This window comes from Physeter macrocephalus, chromosome 18 (assembly GCF_002837175.3).
Source record: "Physeter macrocephalus isolate SW-GA chromosome 18, ASM283717v5, whole genome shotgun sequence".
Taxonomy (NCBI): domain Eukaryota; kingdom Metazoa; phylum Chordata; class Mammalia; order Artiodactyla; family Physeteridae; genus Physeter; species Physeter macrocephalus.
The window spans coordinates 72,875,690-72,891,248 of NC_041231.1; the positions used below are offsets into that span (position 1 = coordinate 72,875,690).

The window sequence follows — 15,559 nt, forward strand, 5'->3', positions numbered from 1 at the left end:
TTGGCCAGTCTAGAATTTTTTTTTTATAATGGTCTAAGTTAGCAAAGTAATTTACATTTACATTTTTCCTGTAGAAAACTATAATCCTTTTTATCCTATGATTCCCATAAACACCCTGCGGAGAAGTGGAGAAGCTTAGTGACTGCCTGTGAAGGCAATAAAGAGAATTAACCCCGAGGGTAAAAACCACTATTCTAAAGAACTCAGAGCTAACACTAAGGTAAAAGAGAAATCTCTAGGGGAGCATGGAATACTGGGTGACCCGACCCGCAGGCCCAAAGTGCTGTGGCACCATCCACAGCTCTAAAGGGGTCAGGTTAGAGGCTGGTTTCCATTTTTCTTGGGTGCTAATGGTTCCTTTGGATGTACCTAGCCCCTTCCCATTTCTTTACCAATTCCCACAATTTTTTTTAGGGGTAAAGAGGTTGCAAGACGTTTCTGAACAGAGAATCCTATCTTAGACGCTATAGAGAGTTACAGAGAGGCACCCTAATCACCTCCATCCTGTGGGATACAGGGAAGAAAAGAATAGATAATATTTATTGAGTTTTTACTACATGCCAGATACGATTCAAAGTGCTTTCCATATAGTGCCTCATTAGTCCTGACAATAACCTATGAAGTAGATGTTATCAACAGTCCAATTTTACATACGGCACAAACTAAAGTTAGTCATACAGTTAGACAACCTAAAATTATACAGCTAAGAGATAACCCAGACAGTCACTCTCTTAAGCATGAAGCTTTCATCTACAAAATTCCTCAGAGAAGGCAAAAGTTCCTATTTTAAGGGCCCAGGCAAAATCATGGCAAGAAAGAATGGCTTCTCAGTACTAGAATGTATAGAAATGCATAATACAAAATCATGGCACTTTCATAATGCTGGTGTTGGAGAGCAGGCTTTTTTGTTAGACTCAACTATTTTTCTGTGAGGACAGGATTTAGTCTGTAAGAGACTTGATTTCATACAATAACAGAGCCTTGCTGTATGTATAAAATAAAAACAAAAGTACTGAGTACTTAGAGAGGAAAAAGATACCCATGTTAATATGATGATGTCAGAATTTTCACCCTATATGCTCTGCTCAGCAACAGACACCCCTCTCCTATGAAGAAAGAAAGTTGGAGGGAGTAATGTAGAACAGCCTCACCTGAGATGTGGAAAAAAGAAGTAGCAGGCTTTTTAAAAAAACACTGTAAGGGGCTCAAGCCAGACAGAATCATCCTGATTTCTGCTATCTACCTACCTACCTACCTACCTATCTATCTATCTAGGCTGCTCTGGGTCTTAGTTGCGGCACATGGGCTCTTCGGGCTCTTTAGTTGCGGCATACGGGATCTAGTTCCCCGAAGAGGGATTGAACCCAGGCCCCCTGCATTGGGACCAAGGAGTCTTACCCATGGGACCACCAGGGAAGTCCCCTTATTTCTGCTTTGTATGTCAAGCAAATATTTACTTAGTAGGCAAATGGATTGTGGTGATAGGACCTTGTGACACAAAGGGCTACATAAACAATTTCCCAAACAAGACTGGACAACACTTCTATACTGACTTAATCAGAGAAAAATAGACCCGAGTCTCTGTGAGGAATACCAACAGAGACTGAAACCCTGATATTATAGACAAATGTCCTCTATGAACAGAGAAGTATATACATAAAACACTTTAGTCTAGGTTGGTCTTGCATCTATGTGAAGGAGTGAGAATGTGTTTTTCCCTGGCTCAACCTTCCCATGGCTCCATACCTATAGATGTGTCACCTCCCAGCTGTTCACTTTTGTTTCTGGCACGTGTCTGCACGTTCATTTCCTGATGCACACCCTGTCACTGTCTCCCTCTTCTTGGCATTTCCACACCTGTTCCCACTACAGGGGTACAAAATGCTTCCTCCTCATCTTCCCCTCCAAAGACTTCTCCATCATTCTCTCTCATTGTAGAGAACAGCAAGCACTCAGCTGCCCAAGCCAGAAATCACAAAACTGGCCTTAATCTCTCTCTCTCTCTCTCTCTCCCTCTCCTCTTCCCCCACCCACCAGACTCCCAATACAGGCATCCAATTAATCACCAAGTCCAAAATCAACTTTCTTCTTAATCTCTCAAATCTATTTATATCTCCCACCCCTGCTGCCACCACCCTAGCCCCCTAACTAGCATCTCTCATGAAAATTACTATTACAGTCTCCTTATCAGGCTCCCTGATACACCGCTGTTTTCGTCTAATCCAGTCCATACCTCTGCCAAGAGTGGTTTTTAAACATACAAATCTGGTTGTGTCAATTCCCTGCGTAATGTTTTACTACGTCTACAGGCCTGCATCCATGTGCCGCCCCCGCCTCTGGTCCATGCTCTGCTAACAGTAGACATTTCCCAGTTCCTCCCATGGCCACCCGCTCCTCAGCCCTGGTGACTCTCTCCTTGTAGGCCTCAGCTCCAAACACAAGGCGCCTTCCCTAACCCTCTGAGAAGATGTCTCCATTAGACTCTTTGTGCTTTCCTATTGACTCCACAGGAACAAAAACTCTGTGAGAATAGGGACCATGTCTGTCCTAGTTGCTACAGTAAATCCCCAGAGGCTAACACACTACCCAACACACTCAGTAAATACTTGTTGAGTTTACTCCAGAATCACACAGAACCTTATGGCTAGAAGGAAATTTTTTGGTCACCTAGTCCAGACCCCAGCTCCTGTCTTGATTCTCCTCTTCTAACCTTGGAAGTCTCCATTATGGCATAGAGTACAATTACTTAAGAAACCGATTTTCTGAGGAAAATGGTCTGCTGTGAAAATTTTAAAGTACCGAAATGCTTAGTGGTTAAAAGCCTGGACTCTGGAAACAGATTACCCAAGTTAAAATCCTGGCTTTATTACTTACTAGTCATGCAACTTTGGGCTTCCTACTTAACCATTCTGTGCTTCAGATTAAATATAAAATGGGTATAAAAATAGCACCTTTTTCATAGGGTTGTTTTGAGGATTAAATGAACTAAAATATGTAAAATGGTAGAATAGGGCCTGATACAGAGTAACTGCTATGTTGGTGTTAACTATTGTTATTACTACTAGATTTCATATTATGGGTATGTCACAATTTAAATGTAAAGCAGCTTTATGGAAACAGTCTGGCCTGTCAAATATGGTGCTAAAGGCTGACCTCTCAATCCCAATAAACACACAAAAGGTAAGTTTTCACTAACTAAAAGAAGATTCATTAATTTATTCATGCTTGTAGTCATTATTTCTACTCACTGATATCTGTATTCAGTTGTCCTCCCCTTCTGAGCATACGGAAGACTAAACTTCCTATTCTTCTGTGGCTGGGTGAGGCCATGTGAGTTGTGCGTGGAAGTCATGCCTGAGCTGGAAGACTTAACTGCTCGAGTGAGACCCTAAGAACTCTCTTTCCCCTGCCTCTGTGATCATGAAAGCACATACTGAGATGGAGTCTCTGTCAGTCTGGGTCCCTGAGTGACTACAATGAGCAAAGCCCCCTGCTGACTCTCATTAAATTTGTTGTATGAGTGAGAAATCAGCCACTAAGATTTTGGAGTTGTTACTACAATATAATCCTGCTTATTCTGACTGATACAATAATATCTGCAGGTTATTACTTTCTTAAACAATCCACAGGTGAAAAACTTAAATAGGATGCTTTGGTCCTAACTCCTTTTTCTTTTGATTGCCCCCATATGTGATCAGCAGTCAAGCTGACAAGCCTAATGAAAGGCTGGAGGAAGTCAAAGTTTACTAGGAAAGATACTGACCAACAAGTAGGTATGAACTTAAAGTAAGATATGTTAGCCTGATAGTGAGCTAGTGTAATCCAGCAAGGCCCTCCTCCTGGTCGTTCTCTCTAGGATTATCGTTTGATTACTCTAAAGTATTAAACATTCAAAGAATATTGGAGATTCTATCTATATATTTAAAAATCTTTCTTAAAATAGATATTTAAAAAATCTTTTTGAGTTATCTGCATCATCAAAGTTTCTTCTTTAAATACAGACACGTGAACAGAAAAAGCAAACTATCTGAATGACTACATATTGAAATAAATAATATCATCAGCAGATCCTGAATGTATGGAATTTATAATTCCAGAAGACATTAGTATTGACATGGTTACCACATAATCTGGCAAGATGGGTATGTTAGGAGGGCCAAAAGACCATGCACTTATCTCTTGGCTAATAAAATTTATTGAGAATATATATATGGAACATCATGCCAAACATTGCTGAAGAGAAAAAAAAATTGGAAAACTCTGTTCTAGAAGCACACAATCTAGGTGGTAGTCAAAAGAAGATATTAAACGTCAGTAATGCAATTCCTCTCCCACCTGACAAAGGCCTTGCTGGTCCTCCCAGGAAAGTTCTCACTGAAGCCAAGGGTAAAACATCAGAGCAAAATGAAAAGCAAGACACCTGAGAGGTGAGGACTCCACCCACATGGCTCAGGTAAACTGGGCATTGTCTGCCTAGCAGAAGACATAGCACGTTCAGTCAGTGTATGTAAACCTTCACCAGAGACTGACCACAGAAAAGCAGCCTATTTGAATGCACCCTGTATTTCTCCCACATCGCTTAGGTAATCAACATTAAACAACTGCTCTTATAAGGATTTGTTTTGGTGTCTGTCTCCTCAACAGGAAGTGGGGTGGACTCTGTTCATGGACCACTCTTGCTCACCTCTGATACCTGCATTTAATGAGTGCCAAATGTATGCCAGGCACTGAGCACGTCTTTACCTTTATGATTTCAATTAATCCTGGACTCTATGAGGTAGGGTCTAGTATTAGCCATTTTATTCTACAGATAAAGAAATTGAGGCTTAGAGAAGTAGCTTACTCAGAGTCATACAGCTGAATTTGAACCCAGGTCTGTTTGATGCCAAAGCAAATGTTCACTATACTACATTAAATAGCTAGGCAGGATGGAATCAATCTCTCCAACATATACTGAAAAGTCCTAGGTCAAATCCTGCACACAAATCTAGGCAAACTAAACTCGGGATGGCAAAATTCCTGAGCACCTGGCCTATTAGAAAGCCTGGATGATCCTTAAAAAAATCCTTGGTTTAAAAAAAAACCCAGTAACAACTCTTCTCCGTGTAATTCATATTTTTCTTCTTTATTAATGGCACTTTTACAACTCATAAAAGAAATGTCATTGCTCAGGTTTTTGCCAAGAGTACTTAACTGCAGTTTTTTTCTTTTTAAGTAAATAAAAAATATATCAAGCTCTATAGAAGATGACTAGTACTGAGACAAAATGCTGTAGTAGAGTGAAGACTCAGAAAAATCCTGCTGCTTTGTTAATGGAAGTATGGATGACCCATCAATTAGAAACATGGAATTTGGGTCAGTGTATATAGCAATCTGTTACAATTCAGCTGTCAATTCTGGGATCAGAAAAATTTAGGAGGAGACTCAAGGGACTTTTCAATCACCTGGTATAATAAGCAACAAACAAAAGATGTTACAAATAATTCAGCAAAGTCAAAAGGAAACTAAAATGCTAGTAATATTTGGAAACTGTGATTGGGTTCATGTAAAGCCCACCGGCATCTTTATTCTAGAAGAAAAATACCAGCAGGAGAAGAAACAAAAGGTCTAACAGTGATCAACATATTTCATATGTTGCTAAAATAGCAAGAAAGTGGAAAAGTTCAAGGACGTTAGAGTATGGATCTTGCCTAGCTCACACGGAACTTTGACACAAAGGAGCTAATTAACAGACTTCTTTTCTGAATAATTAAGATTACAAAATAAGAAAAATTATTATAGGGCTTCCTCAGGAAAAAGAAAAAACTCTACCTCTCCCTCCCCTTTTCTCTACCCACCAGCCTCTTTATTAGAAGAAGTCTATATGATATAGTTTACCATATTAGAAAAAACACCCTATCTTGAAACAATTCATATTTAAGTTTTTCTGGGGGTAAATTCAAAGAAGTTGGTGGGATTCAAAAAATCAAGTTAAAATTGCAGCCATAAGAGAATGAAACTGCAGGAAGATACATGAACATTCTTTGGTCCTGGTTCAATAGCTTTAAAACAGACCTAGAGACCTACATTTACCTAACCCTCCAAAAGGAGATTTATGATTTAAATTCAGCTTGTTCAGCTTCAGCCCTGGTTAACTTAACCCCAGAGCCCAAGCCTAAGAACATTCGGTGGCAATCAGAGAGTGTCAAGGGCCACACAGGAGGAAGACCAGGGATGGAAATGGCTGATTTTGCTCTGTCCCTCAGCCAAAGCCCCTCCTCTGCCACCCAGATTCTCCAGGACTATATTATTACATTTTGCCCCACCCAAAAGTACCTGGAAGGAGATGAAAGGTCAGATAAACTCTCTAACCTGACATATGCAAAATTCTTAGCACATAAGGGAAGAAAAAAAGAAAGAGAAGGGAAGGGGAGAAAGAAAGACATAAGGGAGAAGGAGGTAAGAGATGGATATTTTTATAAGCCAATGTGGAAAGTAAAATTAAGCATGGGGGAATAAAAGGGACAAGAACTATTCTTTCTCATTCTATTACATCCCCAAATTTAGTAGCTGACAACTACCAAGAACACAAGCCAGTTCCAGTCCCTTTCTTTTTTTTTTTTTTTTTTTGGGCCTCTCACTGCTGTGGCCTCTCCCGTTGCGCAGCACAGGCTCCGGACGCGCAGGCTCAGCAGCCATGGCTCACGGGTCCAGCCGCTTCGCGGCATGTGGGATCTTCCCAGACCGGGGCACGAACCCGTGTCCCCTGCATCGGCAGGCGGACCCTCAACCACTGCGCCAGCAGGGAAGCTCTCCAGTCCCTTTCTTTTCTCAGCGGTACATAATCTCTTAATAAAGGTTACTCCAATCAACCCTTTGTCCCCATGTTTCCATTACAATATTTACGAGGACCATATGAGGAAATAATTGATAAAATCACATGGCTCATCTGGGTACTATTCACTCACAACTCAGAGACCATGCAGTAATAATGTTTAGTTCTGGGTGCAACACTTTACAAAGGTCACAGAAAAACTGGAATGCATTCAGAGGCAAGTGTCCAGGACAGAGAAAGGACTCAAAACCAAACCAATAAGGACCTGGATGTGTTCAGCCTACAGAAGGGAGGTTTTCTAATACTTGAAGGGCTCTCACCTGGAAAAAGGCCTATTACTGTTTTCTGTGGCCTCAAGTGGGTGGAGCTAAAATCAACAGAACAGACAGAGAAATTTCAGCTCAATAAAAGGAAGAACTTCCTTAGCATGGCTATTCAAAGACAGAATAGGCAGCCTCAGAAGGCACAGTCCCAATTCATGCAAAGGGTAGACAACCACTTAGCAGAGATGCTTAGGAGTTTAAGCACTGTCTGAATGTTTAGGACCAGGTCAGTGTTTCTCTAAGTGTACTTCAAAGACAAACAGATTTAGAACCACCTGATAAGCTTATTAAACAGAAAATAATAGGAATTTAGGAAACAACGCTTTCTGGACCACTCTCTAGGTTTCATGGCTCAGAATGGGGAAGTGCCTGGGAATCTGCATTTTAACAAGCTCTCCAGGTGATTCTGATGTACACTCAAGATTGAGAACTAAACTAGGTGACTTCTGAAGCTTCATCTATCACTTATTCCCTAATAACACTTGGGCCCTGCAAATACTTTCCCTGCTTTGATCATTTATGTTTCTTAATATCTCACTCAAGTTTCACTAACCCCTTCTTTTTCTGTATTGAAAGCCTATCCACCCTTTCAAGATCCAGCTTTTAAACAAATGATAAATGATTTCTTTTCTGATTTTCCAACCATGTGTATAATCCGTGATTACTCTAAACTGTATCACTGCTTTGTACCATACCAATGGAACTTGTTAGAAAATGGAATTAATACATATCTATACACTAGAAATACTTTGAGGGAAAGGTCTATGTCTCATTCCCTCTTTCATCCTCATTACCAGCACAGAAGTTGGCACACAGTGTGTTATAAACACAAATTTAACAAATATTTGCTGAATGAATGAATGTCTTGTATTGTGGATATACTGTGCTTACTTAAGTGTAAGCTCTGTGAAGGCAGATGCTCATTTCTAGTCACTGTGGTCCTAGCCCAGTGCTCGTCTCATCTAGCAACTGCCACCATTTCTTTTTACTCCCACTAGCCTTAAATGTGTATCTCAAACATGTTTGAAAATGGCAAACACTGTGAGATTCCTCAAAGTTTACATCGATCAAGAGTTGTAGAAGAGAGGCAAAAGAAGAAGCAAGCTCCATTTGTATGATACAAGGATGGTGACCACACATGAAGACAACAATGCCCAAGAGTAGCCCAGATGTCATGTAAAAAACAGTATCATTGGGCTTCCCTGGTGGCGCAGTGGTTGAGAGTCCGCCTGCCGATGCGGGGGATGCGGGTTCGTGCCCCGGTCCGGGAGAATCCCGCGTGCCGCGGAGCGGCTGGGCCCGTGAGCCATGGCCGCTGAGCCTGTGCGTCCGGAGCCTGTGTTCCGCAAACGGGAGAGGCCGGGGCAGTGAGAGGCCCGTGTACCGCCAAAAAAAAAAACAAAAAAAACAAACAAACAAAAAAACAGTATCATTAGTCTCTCCAACTCATGGAGGTCCTTGCATCCACACTTAATCCTCAACATTGGTTCCTTTCTGTCTTCTTAATACTTTATGTCACCAGCCTGTGGTGGAAAAGCCACTCCTTAACCCTGTTGCCAGGGATACTACAGCTAGTGCCCTATTTCATTCTGTCTTTTCACCCTAACCTTATTGGACAAAAGGTCTACCACACTCTGTCTCCACTTTTCTACCACAATTTACTCCCAACATTGGTTGCAAAGTTTTCCTGATTCATCTTTGATAATTTCTCTTACATCTATCTCTTTTTCATTCCCATTTGGCACCGATTTTTCTATATGAAACTGCAATCTGGAAAGTCAGCATTAAGCTCTTAATCACTAAAACCAATGGTCTTTGATCCTTGAGGTTTGTGAAGTCTTAGTTCATGTATCTGAAAATTTACATTCTGTAGTCTATTTAAGGAGTGGAGACCTAAATATATATAAAAATGTAAACATTATAAAAAATACAAATTTAAAAAATTTTTCATCCTTTCAGAAGCATCTGCTAATGTAGAAGGGCTCTTTTCCCTTTATGCTTTCTAACTAGGGGCATCACTCTTGGTTCCATCTTCTAATCTCTGTTCCCTTTCTCCATTTTGTCCTAAAGATAACAACAACAACACTACTAATAATAATAACCATCACTAATTGAGCCCACTAAGCTAGGTACTTCATATATAATATCAATAACAGTGATATTATTTTTGCAATTTTTTTTTTTTTTTTTTTTTTTTGCGGTACGCGGGCCTCTCACTGTCGTGGCCTCTCTCGTTGCGAAGCACAGGCTCCGGACACGCAGGCTCAGCGTCAATAACAATGATATTATTTTTGCAATTTTTTTTTTTTTTTTTTTTTTTTTGCGGTACGCGGGCCTCTCACTGTCGTGGCCTCTCCCGTTGCGAAGCACAGGCTCCGGACGCGCAGGCTCAGCGGCCATGGCTTCACGGGCCTAGCCGCTTCGCGGCATGTGGGACCTTCCCAGACCGGGGCACGAACCCGTGTCCCCTGCATCGGCAGGCGGACTCTCAACCACTGCACCACCGGGGAAGCCCTGCAATTTTTTAAAAGATTAAAAAAAACCAATAAATTTATTTATTTGTTTTTATTTTTGGCTGTGTTGGGTCTTGGTTGCTGCGCACGGGCTTTTCTCTAGTTGCGGTGAGCGGGGGCTACTCTTCTTTGCGGTGCATGGGCTTCTCATTGGGTGGCTTCTATTGTTGCAGAGCATGGGCTCTAGGTGCGCGGGCTTCAGTAGTTGTGGCACTCGGGCTCAGTAGTTGTGGCTCGCGGGCTCTAGAGCGCAGGCTCAGTAGTTGTGGCGCACGGGCTTAGCTGCTCTGCAGCATATGGGATCTTCCTGGACCAGGGCTTGAACCCGTGTCCCCTGCATTGGCAGGCAGATTCTTAACTATTGCGCCACCAGGGAAGCCCTAAAGATTTTTTTGACGTGGACCATTTTTAGTCTTTATTGAATCTGTTAAAATATTGCTTCTATTTTATATTTTGGTTTTTTGGCCACGAGGCATGTGAGAACTTAGCTCCCCGAGGATCAAACCTGCAACCCCTGCATTAGAAGGCGAAGTCTTAACCACTGGACCGCCAGGGAAGTCCCAATTTCTGCTATTTTTAGTTGAAGACCTTGAGACCCAAAAAGGTCAAGTAACTCAGTCCCTAAGGTCATATGACTACTAAGGGATTAATCTGAGATTCCAACCCATGTCTTTTTGGTTCCAAAGACAATATGCCACTATACTATGCCATCTCTTAATAACACTAATGATTTCAATTATTTTTACAATCACTTCCAAACTTTCAAATTCATAAGTGTAAGAAAAGCCATGTTCTAGTAAGATAAATCTAGTGGTAACATGCAGGATGAATTGGAAGGGAATTAACTAGAGGTTGGGAAACCAATTAAAGATGTAATAATTTAGGTATGAGTCCATAACGGCCTGCACTAGGATGCTGGCAATGGAATGAAAAAGAGACAGATACAAAAGAAATTATGAAAGATGAATCAAAAGAACTTGGCAACTGCTTAAACATAAGAAGTAAGAGAAAAAGAATCAAAGCTCACTTCAATTATAAGTTGATGTGACCAAGAAACAACACGAACTAAAACAGGAAAGACAAGATTAGAGCTTGTGGGAGAGGCAATGATAAATTTCCTGTTGTAATTATTAAAAGTAAAATGACGATGTGACCTAGATATAGGAAGGTGACCACTTTAGAATATACAGATCTTTTAAATAAGAGTAAAAATGTCTTTCTGCTTTTCCTAATGTGGCACTAAAACTAATGAAAAGGATTTCAATTAACATATTCACCTAAGAACACTGATCTCTGATTGGAGTAAATACCCTTGTATTCCTTGCTTGTAGTCCCTTTCTTTTCCCAACTTGTAAAAAGTGCAATGCCTGCAAATTCCAACACCATCCATTCAAAGGAGATGGTTAATAGGTGTCAACTGTTCAGCTGGAAAGCGTATAACAGGTCCTTCATAAGAACCACAGACAATCATTTGAGTAAAAATTTATGCAAAGTAACAGATTAGTAATAGTTTTACACCAGCAGGGCTTCATGTCTCATTATTTTACACTGACTGTTAATAGAGTTTAATATTAGAATTTGAACAGAAAATGGAAAGCTCTCCCCTCAAAATTTATTGTACTATTTCAGCTATTATGGGTTTCATTACAGATTTCTACTCCAAGGCATTATTCTTTGTTTTATTTTCAAAATATGGCTCCATACTTTAAAAATGGCTTTCTGGGAAACGTCTAAATTTGCATGAATTCAAATGAAACCCTGTTCTCTGTCTGCTGTCATCATTCTGTTCAGCAGCTTGTTACATATTTTATAGGGTTAGGACATGATTAACAATGGACTCCTCTACAGCATTCCATAAAACAACAAAATCAACAGTAAGGCTCAGCAAAGTAAATATCCAGAGTGCTTTTAAATATTTGGTTTTATGGTTTTTAAATGATAAGTTTTAAAAGAAATGCTATAATGTAGATGAGGATGTAGCTACAGTACCATCCTGTGATTGAGGACAGCCTGATGACTGAATAGATTCTGTATGAAGAATGCTCTCTACTTAGCTTTTCAACATTCTCTTATGACATCCACTGGAACATCAAATGTCCCCCTGCATATTGCATATCATCCCAAATGGAGAGAGAAGATGATACAGGAAATTAAAGTGCTACAACTGCAGTAACTGTTACATAAATAAATCAAGTTGCTTTCTGGCAAGAGAAAACAACAGAAAATGGGATAAGTTTCAAATGGTGCAGGAATGTTGAGGATGCATCCAAATTCAACCCTGCATTCTACAGACTCATGAAACAGAGCTATACATACCAGGTCATGTATCAGCAGGACAAAAAGTGGTTTCCCTTTGTTGAGGGAGATAATAGAAAAATAAATGCTGGGAAGTTTTCAAAGGAGATCAAAAGGTGCAGTCACTAATGACTCCAATGTACTTCAAAATGGAAATTCTTCAAGCAAGTAGGTCTGGGTTTCAAGTAATTAACCTAACACTTACACAATGTATTGTGACAAAATATAATGAAGTTAGCGTACAAAAAACACTGTCTGATAAATGTTAACTCAATGTTCATATCCTCTGCTGGACACAGCTGTTTTATTAGAGATGAGCACAGAGTATTAAAAATTGGGGGAAACACTATATTATGTACCTTCTTAGCCTAATTATGTTTGAGCTTAAAGAGTTTACAGTTCGTTCACATATGGAACGTTGATGATAAAGCACTAAAAATCATCCTGCTCTTAGAAAAATATAAGTTTAAAAAATATCTTTCCAGGCTTCCCTGGTGGTGCAGTGGTTGAGAGTCCGCCTGCCGATGCAGGGGACACGGGTTCGTGCCCCGGTCCGGGAAGATCCCACATGCCGCGGAGCGGCTAGGCCCGTGAGCCATGGCCGCTGAGCCTGTGCGTCCGGAGCCTGTGCTCCGCAACGGGTGAGGCCACAACAGTGAGAGGCCCGCGTACCGCAAAAAAAAACAAAAAAATCTTTCCACAAGTAGTTTTAAAAAGCATCATTTCTATAAAATTAAATTCCAGAAATAATAATGCAAATTCATGATAAGAAAATAAAAACCTCATTCATTTAACAAAAGCTAATAAAAAATGAGAAGAATCAACACAGCATTACCAGCTCAAAGAATAGCACTGTCATACAGGATGCCTGAGGGAAACCAACACTTCCTGGAACCAGATACCTCTTTTCTGGAAAGATGATAAAAACTGAATTTTGTTGGTCTGATAGTACATGAACCAGCATGATGAAACAAAAAAAAACAAAATCAAGGTTTACCCAATACTTACAGAGTAATGTCCATGATCTTTTTGTTTTTAAGTTTATTTTAAAGTTAATACACAGTTAAATTCACTCTTTTTGGTGTACTGTTCTAATAATTTTAAAAACTGCCACCACAGCAATCACAGAACAGTTCCATCACCCCTGAAACATATGCTTGTGCTGACTCTTTGCAGTGAAACCTTCCTCCAACCTCTAACCCTGTCAACCACTGATCTGTTTTCCATTGCCATAGTTTTACTTTCTACAGAATGACATACGAATGCAATCATATAGTATGTAGGCTTTTGAATCTTGTTTCTTTCGCTTAGAAAAATACAGATGAGATTTATCCATGCTGTTGTGTCTATCAGTCACCTGTTCCTTCTTCACTGCCGAATAGTAGACCATAACATAGATGTACCATGATTTGTTTAGTCATTCACCAACTGAAGGGGTATCTGGGTTATACCCAGTTTTTGTAGATTATTAATAAAGTTGGCATAAAAATTCTTATTTAGATTTTTGTGTGGAATGGCTGGGTCATATGTAAATGTATCTTTATAAGGAACTGCCAAACTCTGTTCCAAAATGGCCATACCATTTTGCATTCCCAGCCGTAATGAATGAGAATTCCAGATGCTCCCCATCCTTTCCAAGACTTAGTATTGTCAGTTTTTTTGGTTGGTGTTTCTCAAAAATCATTTTAATAGGTGTGTAGTAGTTTCTTATTATGGTTTTTGTTATCTCATTGTGGTTTTAAGTTGCATTTTCTTAATGATTAATGATGTTGAACATCTTTTCATGTGTTTACTTGACATTTAAATCTTTTGTGCTTTTAAAAAAATTGGGTTGTCTGTTTTCTTATTGTTGAGTTTTGAGGGTTCTTTATATATACTGGTTACAAGTCCTGTGCCACATATGTGACTTGCAAATTTTTTCTCCCCTCTGTAGTCTTTTTTTACATGTCTTCTCAAATACCAGATTTAGCATTCCCCTGGCTCAGTTTGTCATAGTCTTTTACTAAATTATTTGACATGGTATTATCATAATCACTTTGAAGGAAATAAAGTAATATGATAAAGATAGGGTTATCATGAAAGGCTCTCTGAGAAGGTGACATTTGAGCTGAGATCCAAATAAGAAGCCAAAGAGAAGAATAGACAGCCAGAGAGAAAAACAAGACAAGCATCCTTTGGTGAGAAAGAGCTTGGCAAGCTCAAGGAAAAGAAGGTAGGCCATCATGGCTAGAAACCCACTGAGGGAGGCAGAATGAGGCAGAAGATGAAGATAAAGAAGTAAAGGCAGGGACCAAACCATGTAAAGTCTTACAGACCTTGGAGAAGTTTAAAGATGAGATAACATTGAAGAGTTTTAAGCAAACAAGGTAATTTACTCTTCCTTAACTTTAAGATTGGTCTGGCTACCGCAGGAAGAATTAATTGTAGGGGTAACAAAGAGAGCAGTTAGAGGTCTCTACAGTCCAGGTAAGAAATGACGTTGGTGTCAACTGGAGTGGTGGCAGTGCAGAATGACTGCAGTAGATACAACATGTATTCTAGAGTTGAAACCATTAGTACTCTCCAATGGGCTGAAATGTGAAGAAAAGGGGAAGAATCAAAGATGACTCCTAGGCTTGAGAACCAAGATAAAATGATAAATGGATAATAGTGCCATTTACTGTGATGGAGAAGAAATGATTGGAAGAGTGAAAAATCAAGAGTTTTATTTGTGACGTGTTAAGTTTGAGATGTCTAAGAGATACCCAAGTAGAGATTTCAAGTCAATAGTTGGAGGACAATAGAGAGGCCTGGACCAGAGAGATAAATGTGAGAGCTAGAAGCATATACATGTATGAGAAAGGAGAGCATAGATAGAGAAAAGAGGGGAGTTCAGGATAAAGCCCTTAAGCACTTCAATGTTATACTGAAATATCAGTTTACTTGTCTCTCCCCCATAACTGGCCTGTAAGTTCTTAAAGTCACAGATCACGTCTTTTTCGTAACTGTATTTAACACATCTTGCTGCCTGATACTTAACAAGCGCTCAGTAAGTGCTTGTGGAATTCTCTTGTGAGGGAAGATGACATAAGGATGTTCAAGGTGTACTGCGGTAGTAAAGATGAGCAACTCTAAGGAGACTGTAGTCCCAGAATGGAAGCTTCAAGTGCCAGATTTTGCAGTGTACCTGATGGACAACTAGTATCTCAAGCAAAAAGGGGCTCTTCAAAACGGCAAATTATTTGTTTTCCAGTAAAAGAAGTCGATTTTTTAAAATTTCTGAGATATACATTTTAAAATAATAACTAGAATTATGACATAACATTATACCAGAACATATAAGATTTTTAGAAATTTCATATAATGTCTGAAACATTTATATTAACATATTTCCATACAAATAACCCAGAGAAAGTTTAGTATTAGTTGTTTCTTTTTGTTTGTTTTTTCATACTGCAGGTTCTTATTAGTCATCAATTTTATACACATCAGTGTATACATGTCAATCCCAATTGCCCAATTCATCATAGCAGCCCCCCCACCCCCCTGCGGCTTTCCCCCCTTGGTGTCCATACATTTGTTCTCTACATCTATGTCTCAATTTCTGCCCTGCAAACCGGTTCATCTGTACCGTT

The 15,559-nt window shown here is 39.8% G+C and overlaps 1 protein-coding gene across 3 annotated transcripts in view; it reads right to left on the bottom strand.

Moving 5' to 3' along the window:
• The window catches only part of BTBD9 (BTB domain containing 9), a 402,264-nt gene that overhangs the window by 222,304 nt on the left and 164,401 nt on the right, over nucleotides 1-15,559 (bottom strand). The gene's annotated exons all lie outside the window — the stretch shown is intronic.